This window comes from Lolium perenne, chromosome 6, assembly GCF_019359855.2.
Source record: "Lolium perenne isolate Kyuss_39 chromosome 6, Kyuss_2.0, whole genome shotgun sequence".
Lineage (NCBI taxonomy): Eukaryota > Viridiplantae > Streptophyta > Magnoliopsida > Poales > Poaceae > Lolium > Lolium perenne.
The window spans coordinates 101,297,454-101,314,472 of record NC_067249.2 but is presented as its reverse complement, the minus strand read 5'-3'; positions in this window follow the sequence as shown (position 1 = coordinate 101,314,472).

Here is a 17,019-nt window from a genome sequence, read left to right as displayed (position 1 = left end):
AGGCTCGTCAAGCAAACCCAAGTATTCCGCGTGTGCAACATGGCTTACACCCGTTGTATATGAACGTTGAATCTATCACATCCGATCATCACGAGATGCTTTGAAACGACGAACTTTGGCAACGGTGCATATGAGGGGAGAACACTTTATTATCTTGATATTAATGTGAGGGATCATCTTATAATGCTACCGTCGCGATCTAAGCAAAATAAGATGCATAAAGGATTAACATCACATGCAATTCATATGTGATATGATATGGCCCTTTAGTCTTTGCGCCTTCGATCTTCATCTCCAAAGCACGGACATGATCTCCATCATCAACGGGCATGATCTCCATCATCGTCGGCGTAGCGTCAAGGTCCATGGCGCCGTCTTCATGATTGTTCACCTCATGTAGCAACTATTACAACTACTTTGAAATACTACTCAACATGAAATTTAAAGACAACCATAAGGCTCCTGCCGGTTGCCACAATACAATAATGATCATCTCATACATATTCATCATCACATCATGGCCATATCACATCACCAAACCCTGCAAAAACAAGTTAGACGCCTCTAATTTGGTTTGCATATTTTACGTGGTTTAGGGTTTTCGAGTAAGATCTAATCTACCTACGAACATGAACCACAACGGTGATACTAGTGTTGTCAATAGAAGAGTAAATTGAATCTTCACTATAGTAGGAGAGACAGACACCCGCAAAGCCACTTATGCAATACAAGTTGCATGTCGAGCGTGGAGCAAATCTCATGAACGCGGTCATGTAAAGTTAGCCCGAGCCGCTTCATCCCACTATGCCACAAAGATGCAAAGTACTCAAACTAAAGACAACATAAGCATCAACGCCCACAAAACCATTGTGTTCTACTCGTGCAACCATCTATGCATAGACACGGCTCTGATACCACTGATGGGATTCGTAGCATAGAAAACAAAAAATTTCCTACCGCGAGAACGCAATCCAAGCCAAGATGCAATCTAGAAGATGGGAGCAACGAGGGGATGAACGAGACTAACCCTTGAAGATTTCCAAAGCCTACGAGAGGAGGCTCTCGTTGCTGCGGTAGACGATCACTTGCCGCTTTCAAAAGCGCGTAGAAGATCTTGACGGTGCCACAATCGGGCAGCACCTCCGTACTCGGTCACACGTTCGGTGTTGATGACGACGTCCTTCTCCCCATTCCAGCGGGCAGCGGAAGTAGTAGATCCTCCTCGGAATCCCGGCAGCACGACGGCGTGGTGGCGGTGGAGGTGGAGATCTCCGACAGAGCTTCGCCTAAGCTATGTGGGAGAGAGAGGTAGGAGGGAACCGCTAGGGTTTGGGAGAGGGGGCGCCGGCTAGGGCAGCCTTGAGGGGTGCGGCCATGGTGGTGTTGTGGTGGCCGGCCAGCCCCTCTCCTCCCCTCTTTATATAGGTGGAAGCCCCAAGGTTTAGGTCAAAGTGTCCGAATAAGACCCCAACAAAAACCTTCCATGTGACCAAATCTAGGGGGAGTGGGACTCCCCCCTTTCCTTGGTGGGGTGGCCGGCCACCATGGTGGGGAGTCCACTTGGGACTCCTCCTCCCTTAGGCTGGCCGGCCAAGGTGGGTGGAGTACCTTCTAGAACCTTCGAGAGAAAATACCGGATCATTTTCAAACCTAGAAAATGACTTCCTATATATGAATCTTATTCTCCGGACCATTCCGGAACTCCTCGTGATGTCCTGGATCCCATCCGAGACTCCGAACAAAACTTCGAACTCCATTCCATATTCCATATCTACTTAAACGACATCAAACCTTAAGTGTGTCACCCTACGGTTCGTGAACTATGTAGACATGGTTGAGACTTCTCTCCGACCAATAACCAATAGCGGGATCTGGAGATCCATAATGGCTCCCACATATTCAACGATGACTTAGTGATCTGAACCATTCACATACGATACCAATTCCCTTTGTCACGCGATATTTTACTTGTCCGAGGTTTGATCATCGGTATCACTCTATACCTTGTTCAACCTCGTCTCCTGACAAGTACTCTTTACTCGTACCGTGGTATGTGGTCTCTTATGAACTTATTCATATGCTTGCAAGACATTAGACGACATTCCACCGAGAGGGCCCAGAGTATATCTATCCGTCATCGGGATGGACAAATCCCACTGTTGATCCATATGCCTCAACTCATACTTTCTGGATACTTAATCCCACCTTTATAACCACCCATTTACACAGTGGCGTTTGATGTAATCAAAGTACCTTTCCGGTATAAGTGATTTACATGATCTCATGGTCGAAAGGACTAGGTAACTATGTATCGAAAGCTTATAGCAAATAACTTAATGACGTGATCTTATGCTACGCTTAATTGGGTGTGTCCATTACATCATTCATATAATGACATAACCTTGTTATTAATAACATCCAATGTTCATGATCACGAAACCATGATCATCTATTAATCAACAAGCTAGTTATACAAGAGGCTTACTAGGGAATCTTTGTTGTTCACATAACACACATGTATCAATGTTTCGGTTAATACAATTATAGCATGGTATGTAAACATTATCATAAACACAAAGATATATTATAATAACCATTTTATTATTGCCTCTTGGGCATATCTCCAACAATATATTGTTCAAATAACACAATTTTACAATTTTTATGCCAAAAGCTTCAATTTCCCTTAGTCCCTTTATTATTTGGGTGCCCCTGTTTTACTTAGTGTTACTCAGTTTTCCCCCTCCGGGCCCACTTTTTTTACTCAGTCCTACTCAGTTTTGCCCTTCCGATAAACATTTCCTCACTTTTCCCCCTCTTAGTTCTACTCAATTTTCCTAACTTGTACTCACTGGCTGATCTCTGATTGGTCGAGATGTATGTCACACGGATCTTGGTTGGTTGAAAGCTCAACGAACGCTTGCACCGTTCGATCATTTATGATCGGACGGCCTGTATCTCTCTCTCTACCACGATGGACGCATACGGAGACAAGAGCAGAGCACATACCTACCAACCCTGGCAGTCGCATATTCCAGTCGCATCTTCCTCTCTCGTATTTCCTCTCTTACGCCGGCGGTCGCGGCGGCGCGGCTCGAACCGGGCGTGCGGCGGCGTGCAGTGGCGCGGATCTAACCGTGCGTGCGGTGGCGTGCGGCGGCGCGGATCTAACCGTGCGTGCGGCGGCGTGCGGCAGCGCGGATCTAACCGTGCGTGCAGTGGCGTGCGGCGGCGCGGATCTAACCGTGCGTGCGGCAGCATGCGGCGACGCGGATCTAACCGTGCGTGCGCCGTGGATCTAAGAGTGCCGGTGAGGATCTAACCGTCAGAAATAGTTGAAATGTCTATCTCTGTCTCACTTTCGATTCTATTCTCAGATCTGTTGAATGATGAAGAACACCAAGACGGCGGCCGTGCCGACAGTGGTCATCGATGCCACGAACATTGAAGCCATTGATGTCTACGGGTGCTTCTATTCTTGTAGACAGTGTTGGGCCTCCAAGAGCAGAGGTTTGTAGAACAGCAGCAAGTTTCCCTTAAGTGGATCACCCAAGGTTTATCGAACTCAGGGAGGAAGAGGTCAAAGATATCCCTCTCATGCAACCCTGCAACCACAAAGCAAGAAGTCTCTTGTGTCCCCAACACATCTAATAGGTGCACTAGTTCGGCAAAGAGATAGTGAAATACAGGTGGTATGAATAAGTATGAGCAGTAGCAATGGCGCCAGAAAAGTGCTTGCTGGCGTGCAGTTGATGGTAGTAATATTGCAGGCAGTATAAATGCAGTAAAACAGTAAACAAGCAGCGATAGCAGTATTTAGGAACAAGGCCTAGGGATCATACTTTCACTAGTGGACACTCTCAACATTGATCACATAACAGAATAAATAGATAGATGCTAGACTCTACACCCTCTTGTTGGATGATGAACACCACTAACTGTGTAGGATTACACGAACCCTCAATACCGGAGTTAACAAGCTCCACAATATTCAATGTTCATATTTAAATAACCTTAGAGTGCATAACAGATCAACATAACCAAACCAAGTACTAACATAGCATGCACACTGTCACCTTCACACTACGAAAGGAGGAATAGATCACATCAATACTATCATAGCAATAGTTAACTTCATAATCTACAAGAGATCACAATCATAGCCTACGCCAAGTACTACAAGATGCACACACTGTCACCATTACACCGTGCAGGAGGAATAAACTACTTTAATAACATCACTAGAGTAGCACACAGATATATTGTGATACAAAACACATTGCAATCATAAAGAGATATAAATAAGCACTTCACTATGCCATTCATAACAGTGAATAAGTATTCTGTGAAATATAGCCTAAGAGACCCACACGGTGCACACACTATCACCTTTACACACGTGGGACAAGGAGTCTCCGGAGATCACATAAGTAAAATCCACTTGACTAGCATAATGACATCTAGATTACAAGCATCATCATATGAATCTCAATCATGTAAGGCAGCTCATGAGATTATTGTATTGAAGCACATAGGAGAGAGATGAACCACATAGCTACCGGTACAGCCCCGAGCCTCGATGGAGAACTACTCCCTCCTCATGGGAGACAGCAGCGTTGATGAAGATGGCGGTGGTGTCGATGGAGGAGCCTTCCGGGGGCACTTCCCCGTCCAGGCGGCGTGCCGGAATAGAGACTCCTGTCCCCCAGATCTTGGCTTCACGATGGCGGCGGCTCTAGAAGGTTTTCTCTGGTTTCGTCGAACGTGGTAGGGTTTTCGCAATAGAGACTTTAAGTAGGCGGAAGGGCAAGGTCGGTGGAGTCCTGGTGGGGCCACACAATAGGCTAGCGCGGCCAGGGCTTGGGCCGCGCCGCCCTACTGTGTCCCCACCTTGTGGCCCCACTTCGTTTCCCCTTCGGACTTCTGGAAGCTTCGTGGAAAAATATGACCCTGGGCGTTGATTTCGTCCGATTCCGAGAATATTTCCTTACTAGGATTTCTGAAACCAAAAACAGCAGAAAACAGCAACTAGCCCTTCGGCATCTCGTCAATAGGTTAGTTCCGGAAAACGCATAATAATGACATAAAGTATGCATAAAACATGTAGATATCATCAATAATGTGGCATGGAACAAAAGAAATTATCGATACGTCGGAGACGTATCAGCCATCGCCTACAACATCGCTTCGACGGCGCAGACCCAGCCTTCAATGTCGGAGCCTGTTGATGTCTCACTTCCGGTGCCGAGAGTGCGAATCGATGCCAAGACGATTGAAGTCATCGTCTACAACCGCGCTGCAAAGCCGCCGATCCAGCCCTCCGCAGATCCGTCGCTGATGAAGTACACCAAGACAGCGGCGGTTCCGACACTGGTCATCGATGCCACGAACATTGAAGCCATCGCCGATAACATCGCTTCAACGACGGATGGCGCAGATGACCACCCCTCAGCCGCCCGTCGTCCCGGCCTTTCTTGCCCATCGCTGCGCGGCCGTGTTCGACGCCGCAAATTGGGATAAATTATGATAAATTTGTATTTTTCAATTTCCAATTGGGATAAAATTGTTCGAACTACTACCTCCATCTCAAAAAAAGCTTCTCCACGTTCTTGATGTGTCCATGTACATCCGTATGTATGATTTGAATTCTATCCCAACTTGATTGGGAAGATATTGATATGTATTTGATCCGGAGGCTGGTACATGCTTTCACTTTTGGGATCCCTTCACTTTTATAAAATGTTCATGCATGCTAAAATTATCGTGCGCATTACTTAGCACAAGTAGGAAATTGTACACCAAAATACAGTGCTTAGAGCCACAACAAAATACAGTGGTTAGAGCCATCTACTGAATAATAATTCTATACTAAATCGTCTACTGTAACCACATAAGCGCTAGGACATGGATGACACCTAATAAAACTGCACAGATGAATCTACTTTTCTCCTCTCCCATCACTTTAAGTTCATGTTCTAGATTTTCTACCACTTGATCAAATACGGCAAGATCTGTCTCAACTCTCAACTTCTCCTTGCGAATAAGCTCTGAATTCTTCTTTTCTTCCTCCACAATACGCTTCAGCTCGAATATCATCAGGTTTTTACGGGCCAATTCATCACCTAAATTGGCCACCTTCTCCTCCAAATCCATCCTCTGGCTACACCACTGGGTTGATTCATCTTGGTATGCAATGTACCATGGATCATCGGCTTGCCTGGCTAACTGTAACAATAATGGAAAAAAGAACAACTGAAATCACTCCAACAGGCCATGGCGGAACTTCAAATTCAACGGTAGTACAGAGAGCTGAAGCTAGATACCTGCACTTCCGACGAGGTAGGAGAAGTAGAACGTGGCCACGACATGATCGAATCGCCACCCTCGCCGGTGTACCCGCTACGACCAGACATTGAGGACTATTTCGTACCTGCAAACTCCAACAAATTACGGGAACCGAATCGATTAGGGGGCGGGGGAGGCAGAAGCGGAGGTCTTACCAAGATATACCAATTGGTGCACGGAACAAATCCCGGTCGTCGTGGGCGGCGGATCTGCTTGCGGCGGACTTTCCTGCGGTGGGTACAATGCGTGCGGACGAAACAAGTGTTGGAGCCGTGGTTGACGTGCAGCGCCGCAGTTCATCCGACGCCGCCGGGGGACAGAGCCGGCGGCGCGACGAGGCGCCGGCGATGGCTGCTCCGTCTGATGGTGGGGAACGAGCTGCCAGCGGTTCTCCGGTCTAGCTTAAGAATAATTAATTAGCGAACTTGTTGCTTCTCTCTATGATATTCTCTAAAGACATATATCAGAGCGGCAATATGTGAGTTTTCCTGAAAAATAGACGACCCCACTGGTCATTGGCTGCGCAGGCCCCACAGAGCGGCAATATATGATTTTTTCTCTCTAAATAAATAGACGACCCCACTGGTCATTGGCTGCGGCAGCCCCACAGAGCGGCAATATGTGTCTTTTCCTGAAAAATAGATGACCCCACTGGTCATTGGCTGCGGAGGCCCCACAGAGCAGCAATATATGATTTTCTCTAAATAAATAGACGACCCCACTAGTCATTGGCTGCGGCAGCCCCACAGAGCAGCAATATATGTCTTTTCCTGAAAAATAGACGACCCCACTGGTCATTGGCTGCGGAGGCCCCACAGAGCGGCAATATATGAGTTTCTCTAAATAAATAGACGACCCCACTGGTCATTGGCTGCGGCAGCCCCACAGAGCGGCAATATATGTCTTTTCCTGAAAAATATACGACCCCACTGGTCATTGGCTGCGGCAGCCCTATAGAGCGGCCCATTTGTCATTGGCAGCACCGCGTATAAAATCATGAAATAAAACGGCCCACACGTCAGCGATAGATGGATGGCTGCTCCGACGTGTCTCCTGACCCTACCCGTCAGGGAGGAGCTGCCCCTGTGCGGCCCCACCCGGTCAGACTAACGGTTAAGGCCTCTGACCTGACGGCTACCGGCCGTTCCAGCACTTGTGCGTGTTTCAAACTAGAGGAGGGGAAAACTGAGGAAAAACTAAGGGACTGGGGAAAACTGAGTACAACTAACGAACCAGGGGCACGAAAATAGAAATCCCTATATTGAATGGTGCTGCAGTAAGCCGGGCAAGCTCGAAGCAGTGCACGGTGGCGAAGTCTTCAACAGAATCGGAGTACATAGCGGCTTCAGAGGCTTCATCAGAAGCGGTATGGATGAAGAGGTTAATTATAGAGCTCGGTGTGGTTCCTAGTGCATTGGACCCATTGGTCATCTACTGTGATAACATGGGTGCCATCGCCAATGCAGAAGAACCAAGGTCACACAAGAGGCTGAAGCATATCAAGCTGCGTTATCATTCGATTCGCGAGTACATCGAAGATGGAGAAGTAAAGATTTGCAAAGTACACACTGATCTGAATGTAGCAGATCCGTTGACTAAAGCTCTCCCTATGGCAAAGCATGACCAACACCAGAATGCCATGGGTGTTAGGTACCTTACAATGTAATCTAGATTATTGACTCTAGTGCAAGTGGGAGACTGTTGGAGATATGCCCAAGAGGCAATAATAAAAGTGGTTATTATATATCTTTATGTTTATGATAAAAGTTTATATACCATGCTATAATTGTATTAACCGAAACATTGATACATGTGTGTTATGTAAACAACAATGAGTCCCTAGTAAGCCTCTTAACTAGCTTGTTGATTAATAGATGATTAGTTTCATAATCATGAACATTGGATGTTATTAATAACAAGGTTATATCATTATATGAATGATGTAATGGACACACCCAATTAAGCGTAGCATAATATCACGTCATTAAGTTATTTGCTATAAGCTTTCGATACATAGTTACCTAGTCCTTTCGACCATGAGATCATGTAAATCACTTATACCGGAAAGGTACTTTGATTACATCAAACGCCACTGCGTAAATGGGTGGTTATAAAGGTGGGATTAAGTATCCGCAAAGTATGAGTTGAGGCATATGGATCAACAGTGGGATTTGTCCATCCCGATGACGGATAGATATACTCTGGGCCCTCTCGGTGGAATGTCATCTAATTAGCTTGCAAGCATATGAATAATTTCATAAGAGACTACATACCACGGTACGAGTAAAGAGTACTTGTCAGGAGACGAGGTTGAACAAGGTATAGAGAGATACCGATGATCAAACCTCGGACAAGTAAAATATCGCGTGACAAAGGGAATTGGTATCGTATGTGAATGGTTCATTCGATCACTAAGTCATCGTTGAATATGTGGGAGCCATTACGGATCTCCAGATCCCGCTATTGGTTATTGGTCGGAGAGAGTTCTCAACCATGTCTACATAGTTCGCGAACCGTAGGGTGACACACTTAAGGTTTGATGTTGTATTAGTAGAACTTGAATATGGAATGGAGTTCGAAGTATTGTTCGAAGTCTCGGATGGGATCCCGGACATCACGAGGAGTTCCGGAATGGTCCGGAGAATAAGATTCATATATAGGAAGTCATTTTATAAGTTTGAAAATGATCCGGTGCATTTATGGAAGGTTCTAGAAAAGCCCAGAAGAAATCACTTTGGAAGGCGGAGTCCCGAAGGGACTCCACCTCCCATGGCCGGCCAACCCTAGAGGGGTGGAGTCCCAGGTGAATTCCACCAAGGGTGGCCGGCCACCCCCCTCATGGAAGGGTGGGAGTCCCACTTGAGGTGGGAATCCCACCTTGGGTAGGTTTCCCTACACATGGAAGGTTTTGGGTTGGGGTCTTATTCGAAGACTTGTAGTCCAACACTTGGGGGTTTGATGCGTGCAATTAACACACGTCCGTTGGGAACCCCAAGAGGAAGGTGTGATGCAGACAGTAGCAAGTTTTCCCTCAGAAAGAAACCAAGGTTTATCGAACCAGGAGGAGCCAAGAAGCACGTTCAAGGTTGATGGCGGAGGGATGTAGTGCGGCGCAACACCAGGGATTCCGGCGCCAACGTGGAACCTGCACAACACAACCAAAGTACTTTGCCCCAACGAAACAGTGAGGTTGTCAATCTCACCGGCTTGCTGTAACAAAGGATTAACCGTATTGTGTGGAAGATGATTGTTTGCGAAGAACAGTAAAGAACAATTGCAGTAAATTGTATGCGATATAAAGAATAGGACCGGGGTCCACAGTTCACTAGAGGTGTCTCTCCCATACGATAAATAGCATGTTGGGTGAACAAATTACAGTCGGGCAATTGACAAATAGAGAGGGCATGACAATGCACATACATGATATGATAAATATAGTGAGATTTAATTGGGCATTACGACAAAGTACATAGACCGCTATCCAGCATGCATCTATGCCTAAAAAGTCCACCTTCAGGTTATCATCCGAACCCCTTCCGGTATTAAGTTGCAAACAACAGACAATTGCATTAAGTATGGTGCGTAATGTAATCAACAACTACATCCTTGGACATAGCATCAATGTTTTATCCCTAGTGGCAACAGCACATCCACAACCTTAGAACTTTCTGTCACTGTCCCAGATTTAATGGAGGCATGAACCCACTATCGAGCATAAATACTCCCTCTTGGAGTTAAGAGCAAAAACTTGGCCAGAGCCTCTACTAATAACTGAGAGCATGCAAGATCATAAACAACACATAAGTAATAGATTGATAATTAACATAACATAGTATTCTCTATCCATCGGATCCCGACAAACACAACATATAGCATTACAGATAGATGATCTTGATCATGTTAGGCAGCTCACAAGATCCAACAATGAAGCACATAAGGAGAAGACGACCATCTAGCTACTGCTATGGACCCATAGTCCAGGGGTGAACTACTCACTCATCACTCCGGAGGTGACCATGGCGGTGAAGAGTCCTCCGGGAGATGATTCCCCTCTCCGGCAGGGTGTCGGAGGCGATCTCCTGAATCCCCCGAGATGGGATTGGCGGCGGCGGCGTCTCTGGAAGGTTTTCCGTATCGTGGCCCTCGGTACTGGGGGTTTCGCGACGGAGGCTTTAAGTAGGCGGAAGGGCAACGCAGGGGGCCACACGAGGGCCCCACACGCTAGGCCGACGCGGCCAGGGCTTGGGCTGCGCCGCCCTATTGTGTCGGCGCCTCGTGGCCCCACTTCCTTTCCCTCTCGGTCTTCTGGAAGCTTCGTGTAAAAATAGGCCCCTGGGCGTTGATTTCGTCCAATTCCGAGAATATTTCCTTACTAGGATTTCTGAAACCAAAAACAGCAGAAAACAGCAACTGGCTCTTCGGCATCTTGTTAATAGGTTAGTGCCGGAAAATGCATAAATACGACATATAATGTGTATAAACATGTAGATATCATCAATAATGTGGCATGGAACATAAGAAATTATCGATACGTCGGAGACGTATCAGCATCCCCAAGCTTAGTTCCTGCTCGTCCCGAGCAGGTAAACGATAACAAAGATAATTTCTGGAGTGACATGCCATCATAACCTTGATCATACTATTGTAAGCATATGTAATGAATGCAGCGATCAAAACAATGGTAATGACATGAGTAAACAAATGAATCATAAAGCAAAGACTTTTCATGAATAGTACTTCAAGACAAGCATCAATAAGTCTTGCATAAGAGTTAACTCATAAAGCAATAAATCAAAGTAAAGGTATTGAAGCAACACAAAGGAAGATTAAGTTTCAGCGGTTGCTTTCAACTTATAACATGTATATCTCATGGATAGTGTCAATGTAAAGTAATATAACAAGTGCAATATGCAAGTATGTAGGAATCAATGCACAGTTCACACAAGTGTTTGCTTCTTGAGGTGGAGAGGAATAGGTGAACTGACTCAACATAAAAGTAAAAGAAAGATCCTTCAAAGAGGAAAGCATCGATTTCTATATTTGTGCTAGAGCTTTTATTTTGAAAACATGAAACAATTTTGTCAACGGTAGTAATAAAGCATATGTATCATGTAAATTATATCTTACAAGTTGCAAGCCTCATGCATAGTGTACTAATAGTGCCCGCACCTTGTCCTAATTAGCTTGGGTTAACACTGATCATCATTGCATAACATATGTTTCAACCAAGTGTCACAAAGGGGTACCTCTATGCCGCCTGTACAAGGGTCTAAGGAGAAAGTTCGCATTGGATTTCTCGCTTTTGATCATTCTTCAACTTAGACACCCATACCGGGACAACATAGACAACAGATAATGGACTCCTCTTTTAATGCTTAAGCATTCAACAACAGTTAATATTCTCATAAGACATTGAGGTTTTATGTCCAAACTGAAACTTCCACCATGATTCATGGCTTTAGTTAGCGGCCCAATGTTCTTCTCTAACAGTATGCATACTCAAACCATTTGATTGTGAAAACCGCCCTTACTTCAGACAAGACGAACAAGCATAGCAACTCACATGATATTCAACAAAGAGTTGATGGCGTCCCCAGAAACATGGTTATCGCACAACAAACAACTTAATAAGAGATAAAGTGCATAAGTACATATTCAATACCACAATAGTTTTTAAGGCTATTTTGTCCCATGAGCTATATATTGCAAAGGCGAATGATGGAATTTTAAAGGTAGCACTCAAGCAATTTACTTTGGAATGGCGGAGAAATACCATGTAGTAGGTAGGTATGGTGGACGCAAATGGCATAGTGGTTGGCTAAAGGGTTTTGGATGCATGAGAAGTATTCCCTCTCAATACAAGGTTTAGGCTAGCAAGGTTATTTGAAACAAACACAAGGATGAACAGGTGCAGCAAAACTCACATAAAAGACATATTGTAAACATTATAAGACTCTACACCGTCTTCCTTGTTGTTCAAAACTCAATACTAGAAATTATCTAGACTTTAGAGAGACCAAATATGCAAACCAAATTTTAGCAAGCTCTATGTATTTCTTCATTAATGGGTGCAAAGTATATGATGCAAGAGCTGAAACATGAGCACAACAATTGCCAAGTATCAAATTATCCAAGACATTTTAGAATTACTACATGTAGCATTTCCCGATTCCAACCATATAACAATTTAACGAAGAAGATTCAACCTTCGCCATGAATACTATGAGTAAAGCCTAAAGACATATTTGTCCATATGCAACAGCGGAGCGTGTCTCTCTCCCGCACAGTGAATGCTAGGATCCATTTTATTCAAACAAAAACAAAAACAAAAACAAACAGACGCTCCAAGCAAAGCACATAAGATGTGACTGAATAAAAATATAGTTTCAGAGGAGGAACCTGATGATGTTGTCGATGAAGAAGGGGATGCCTTGGGCATCCCAAGCTTAGACGCTTGAGTCTTCTTGAAATATGCAAGGGTGAACCACCGGGGCATCCCCAAGCTTAGAGCTTTCACTCCTCTTGATCTTAGTATATCATACTCCTCTCTTGACCCTTGAAAACTTCCTTCACACCAAACTTCAAGCAAACTCATTAGAGGGTTAGTGCATAATCAAAAATTCACATGTTCAGAGGTGACACAATCATTCTTAACACTTCTGTACATTGCACAAAGCTACTGGATATTAATGGAACAAAGAAATTCATCTAACATAGCAAAAGAGGCAATGCGAAATAAAAGGCAGAATCTGTCAAAAACAGAACAGTCCATAAATATGAACCTGGAAGGGGCACTTAACTTGCTCAAACGGAAAAACTCAAAACTAATGAAAGTTGCGTACATATCTGAGGATCACGCACGTAAATGTTCAGATTTTTTGGATTTTTTTACAGAGACTTCTGCGCGAATTCGTGACAGACAACAATGTTGTTTCTGCGCAGCAATCCAAATCTAGCATCAACTTTACCATAGAGACTTTACTTGGCACAAAAACATGATAAGGAGAGGTTGCTACAGTAGTAAACAACTTCCAAGACTCAAATATAAAACAAAGTACTGTAGTAAAAACATGGGTTGTCTCCCATAAGCGCTTTTCTTTAACGCCTTTCAGCTAGGCGCGGAAAGTGTAAATCAAGTGTTATCAAGAGATGAAGCATCGGCATTACCTTGGATGTTGGGAGTTGCCTCAACAATGCATGTTATCTTATCTATGTAAGTTTCAGAGGCTCCTTTTTCATTATTCTTAGGCTTGCTATTCTCATCAAACAAATTTTCAGGAACAAGCCAACCATAGTTATTTTCTAATGCCTCAAACATTCCTGCAAGCTTGCAAGGTATTGATGTCTTAATATCCCCTACATCATTAACATTATTAGTGTACTTTATTCTATCAATATCCATCTTTCTAAGGGTACTAGCAAAGTTGGTGTAAGAACCAAGCATACTGTATTTAATAAAGACCTTTCTAGCCTCTCTTGCTACACCACCAAATTCTTTAAGAAGGGTTTCTAAGACAAAATCTTTCTTCTCCCCTTCCTCCATATCACCGAGTGTGAGAAACATGTGTTGGATTATAGGATTGAGATTAACAAATTTAGTTTCCAACATGTGTACTAAAGAAGCAACAGCAATTTCATAAGTAGGAGCAAGATCTACCAAGTGTCTATCTTCAAAATCTTCAGCGGTACTAACATGAGTGAAAAAATCTTCTATATTATCTCTTCCAATTATAGACCCTCGTCCTACCGGTATGTCTTTTAGAGTGTACTTAGGAGGAAACATGATGAAATAAACTAAAGGTAAATAAAGTAAATGCAAGTAACTAATTTTTTTGTGTTTTTGATATAGAGAGCAAGACAGTAAATAAAGTAAAGCTAGCAACTAATTTTTTTGTGTTTTGTTTAAGTGCAGCAAACAAAGTAGTAAATAAAATAAAGCAAGACAAAAACAAAGTAAAGAGATTGGGAAGTGGAGACTCCCCTTGCAGCGTGTCTTGATCTCCCCGGCAATGGCGCCAGAAATTTATGCTGCTGGCGTGAAGTTGGCGTGGGAGATAGAAATCTTTGTGGTGTAACTTTTCTTCAGTTCCCCGGCAACAGCGCCAGAAATTTAGCTTGATGTGTGCAATTAACACACGTCCGTTGGGAACCCCAAGAGGAAGGTGTGATGCAGACAGTAGCAAGTTTTCCCTCAGAAAGAAACCAAGGTTTATCGAACCAGGAGGAGCCAAGAAGCACGTTGAAGGTTGATGGCGGAGGGATGTAGTGCGGCGCAACACCAGGGATTCCGGCGCCAATGTGGAACCTGCACAACACAACCAAAGTACTTTGCCCCAACGAAACAGTGAGGTTGTCAATCTCACCGGCTTGCTGTAACAAAGGATTAACCGTATTGTGTGGAAGATGATTGTTTGCGAAGAACAGTAAAGAACAATTGCAGTAAAATATAAAGAATAGGACCGGGGTCCACAGTTCACTAGAGGTGTCTCTCCCATAAGATAAATAGCATGTTGGGAGTCGGGCAATTGACAAATAGAGAGGGCATGCCAATGCACATACATGATATGATAAATATAGTGAGATTTAATTGGGCATTACGACATAGACCGCTATCCAGCATGCATCTATGCCTAAAAAGTCCACCTTCAGGTTATCATCCGAACCCCTTCCGGTATTAAGTTGCAAACAACAGACAATTGCATTAATATGGTGCGTAATGTAATCAACAACTACATCCTTGGACATAGCATCAATGTTTTATCCCTAGTGGAAATAGCACATCCACAACCTTAGAACTTTCTGTCACTATCCCAGATTTAATGGAGGCATGAACCCACTATCGAGCATAAATACTCCCTCTTGGAGTTAAGACCAAAAACTTGGCCAGAGCCTCTACTAATAACGGAGAGCATGCAAGATCATAAACAACACATAAGTAATAGATTGATAATTAACATAACATAGTATTCTCTATCCATCGGATCCCGACAAACACAACATATAGCATTACAGATAGATGATCTTGATCATGTTAGGCAGCTCACAAGATCCAACAATGAAGCACATAAGGAGAAGACGACCATCTAGCTACTGCTATGGACCCATAGTCCAGGGGTGAACTACTCACTCATCACTCCGGAGGCGACCATGGCGGTGAAGAGTCCTCCGGGAGATGATTCCCCTCTCCGGCAGGGTGCCGGAGGCGATCTCCTGAATCCCCCGAGATGGGATTGGCGGCGGTGGCGTCTCTGGAAGGTTTTCCATATCGTGGCTCTCGGTACTGGGGGTTTCGCGACGGAGGCTTTAAGTAGGCGGAAGGGCAACGCAGGGGGCCACACGAGGGCCCCACACGCTAGGCCGGCGCGGCCAGGGCTTGGGCCGCGCCGCCCTATTGTGTCGGCGCCTCGTGGCCCCACTTCCTTTCCCTCTCGGTCTTCTGGAAGCTTCGTGTAAAAATAGGCCCCTGGGCGTTGATTTCGTCCAATTCCGAGAATATTTCCTTACTAGGATTTCTGAAACCAAAAACAGCAGAAAACAGCAACTGGCTCTTCGGCATCTTGTTAATAGGTTAGTGCCGGAAAATGCATAAATACGACATATAATGTGTATAAAACATGTAGATATCATCAATAATGTGGCATGGAACATAAGAAATTATCGATACGTCGGAGACGTATCAGGGTTCCACCTATATAATGAGGGGCAAGGGGAGGGGGCCGGCCACACCAAAGCCACCACCTTGGCCGCACCCCTTGGAGGCCGGCCACCCCCTCTCCCCAAACCCTAGCCGCCCCACTCCTCCACCTCTCCCGCAACGCTTAGCGAAGCTCCGCCGGAGATCTCCATCACCACCGCCACCATGCCATCGTGCTGCCGGATTCAAGGAGGAGCTACTACTTCCGCTGCCCGCTGGAACGGGGAGAAGGACGTTGTCTTCATCAACACCGAACGTGTGACCGAGTACGGAGGTGCTGCCCGATTGTGGCACCGTCAAGATCTTCTACGCGCTTTTGAAAGCGGCAAGTGATCGTCTACCGCAGCAACAAGAGCCTCATCTTGTAGGCTTTGGAAATCTTCAAGGGTGAGTCTCGTTCATCCCCTCGTTGCTCCCATCTTCTAGATTGCATCTTGGCTTGGATTGCGTTCTCGTGGTAGGAAATTTTTTGTTTTCTATGCAACGAATCCCTACAGTGGTATCGCAACGAATCCCTACAGTGGTATCAGAGCCGTGTCTATGCATAGATGGTTGCACGAGTAGAACACAATGGTTTTGTGGGCGTTGATGCTTATGTTGTCTTTAGTTTGAGTACTTTGCATCTTTGTGGCATAGTGGGATGAAGCGGCTCGGGCTAACTTTACATGACCGCGTTCATGAGATTTGCTCCACGCTCGACATGCAACTTGTATTGCATAAGTGGCTTTGCGGGTGTCTGTCTCTCCTACTATAGTGAAGATTCAATTTACTCTTCTATTGACAACACTAGTATCACCGTTGTGGTTCATGTTCGTAGGTAGATTAGATCTCACTCGAAAACACTAAACCACGTAAAATATGCAAACCAAATTAGATAACGTCTAACTTGTTTTTGCGGGGTTTGGTGATGTGATATGGCCATAATGTGATGATGAATATGTATGAGATGATCATTATTGTATTGTGGCAACCGGCAAGAG